We start from the raw sequence: 2,241 nt of genomic DNA, 5'->3' as shown, positions 1-2,241 counted from the left end.
GATCGAGTAGGGAATCGTGAAGCTTCCAGGATCGATTTTCTTTTGGGGAAGTTTGTTGAGTACGAGGGCAGAGCATTCTTCGCCTAAGTTAACTAATTGCAAAGTTTCAATTTTCTTTTTATGAGTGAGGAAGTCCCTCATGAACTTAGAGTATTTGGGCATTTGGGTTAGGACATCAATAATAGGAATATTGACATGCAATTGTTTTAATAGACTTTCGAATTTTGCGAATTGCTCATTGGTCTTTTGACGAATTAACCTACCGGGGTACGGAACTCAAGGAGCCTTGGTAGGTTCTGATGATGGAGGGGAGTTCTTCTCCTGCAGAGGCGGGGGTATAGTCTCTTCTGTCGGCGGTGGTGCTTCCGCAGGCCCCACGGTGCGGTTTGGTAACGTGATGAGATGAACTTGCGCTTTTGGGTTTGTTTCGGTATTGCTTGGTAATGCACCTTGTGGTCTCTCGGAAAAATTTTGAGCTAGTTGATTTAATTGTTTTTCTATGTTTTGAATACTAGCTTGTTGATTTCTAAAATTTGATTCTAATTGTAGAAACCTTTCCGAGTTTTTCTTTTCAGTGTCGGAGATGAGGCGAGATACAGTATCTTCAAGCCTTTCTCGTCCACCTTTTTGTTGAGTGAAATTCTGTGACTCATTTCTTGGTTGTTGAAAGTTCGTTCGTTGGGTTTGTTGGTTACTACTATTGCCGGGCACTCTCCAACCAAGGTTAGGGTGGTTTCGCCATCCTTGGTTGTAAGTGCCCGTTGGAGGACCCGACAGCCTTGGTCTATTGTCAATGTAGCTTACCGACTCTTGTTGATCGTCTGTTTCTTTCATACAACTCCAATTTTCATGTGGCCCACCACACCCTTCACAAGCCATAACCGAGACTGTTTTTGTCATTTCCAATTTTTTTATTTTTGAAGAAAGAGCCTCGATTTGGGCTTGTAAAGAAGTGCTTTCATCAACCTTACGGGCGCTCGGGGCAATAGATTTATTGCCTTGGGGAGTGTGCCACTGAAAATTGGTTTGAGCAATTTCCTCAATTTGGTTATATATTTCATGCGGGCGACGATTACCTAAAAGTCCCCCGGAGCTAGAGTCAAGTGTCTGCCTTGTATGTGGCAACAACCCATTATAGAAAGTGGATACTTGTTGCCATATCGCAAGGCCGTGATGTGGACACTTTCGCAATAGCTCCTTGAACCTTTCCCAAGTTTCATATAAGGATTCCCCGTCCTCTTGCGAATATGTATTAATTTCAGTCATTAATTTAGCCGTTTTAGCTGGAGGGAAATACTTATATAGAAATTTTTGGGCTAGTTCATCCCAGGTGTTTACCGATCCAGCTGGGAGGGCATTGAGCCAAGCTTTTGCTCGGTCTTTTAGCGAGAAAGGAAACATTCGAAGGAGGATAGCGTCATTTGATGCTCCATTGATCCGAAAGGTATCACATATTTCTAAGAAATTAGTAATATGTAGATGGGGATCCTCATCCGCAAGCCCATGGAAGGTTGCGGAGTTTTGGAGCATTTGTATCAAATGCGGCCGAAGTTCGAAGTTATTGGCTTCGACATTCGGTGCATTGATAGCGGCGCCTAGGTTACCTACGGTGGGTCGTAGATAATCCATGAGAGTACGTTGGTCCGCCATTAGAAGTGGATTCCCCGAAACTTTCTCTTGGTTCTTGGCTTTTAGTCTTTTTCTGAGAAAGCGTTCGGGTTCTTCTAGAGGTTCTTTTATGTCCTTATTAGAACTGGAGCTCATACACTACGTAGGGGTGGCGTCTGGTTCCAAGTCCTGCAATAAAAACAGAAAAGAATGCTGGTCAGAAGGTTCACCACGGCCCCGTGCTCAGTGAACACGGCCCGTGGTCGGAGTTACAGTGATTGTTTTCCAGATCCCAGTTACTGGAGAGTTGGACACGGCCCCGTGGTCAGCCTTCTGTAACTTGGAAAACTAAAAACTGCCAGTAACAATGCTGGGCACGGCCCGTGTCCGACCAGGCACGACCCGTGCTGAGCTCTGCAGAAGCTGAAAAACTAAGAAAATCCTAAAAAAAATTAAAAAGAAAAATAAAAATATGATTAGGCCGTTGATTCCTATCTTTCTTAAAATCCTTGTGTCCCCGGCAACGGCGCCAAAAACTTGATGTGCGTGTAGTGTAATATATTTTTGATGTATATTTTAAGCCCTTTTTACACTTTTAGCCAAGTTTTAAATTTATAAAACACGATATTTACT

The 2,241-nt window shown here is 43.4% G+C and overlaps 1 non-coding gene across 1 annotated transcript; it reads left to right on the top strand.

The window, feature by feature from the left end:
* Positions 1-1,165: 1,165 nt before the first annotated feature.
* On the top strand, positions 1,166-1,272 carry LOC118480761. Its single transcript, XR_004863738.1, has one exon. It is a non-coding gene; the product is annotated as a small nucleolar RNA R71 (small nucleolar RNA).
* Positions 1,273-2,241: the final 969 nt, after the last annotated feature.

This window comes from Helianthus annuus, chromosome 7, assembly GCF_002127325.2.
Source record: "Helianthus annuus cultivar XRQ/B chromosome 7, HanXRQr2.0-SUNRISE, whole genome shotgun sequence".
Classification (NCBI taxonomy): Eukaryota; Viridiplantae; Streptophyta; class Magnoliopsida; order Asterales; family Asteraceae; genus Helianthus; species Helianthus annuus.
This window is presented reverse-complemented; position numbering and strand designations above follow the sequence as displayed.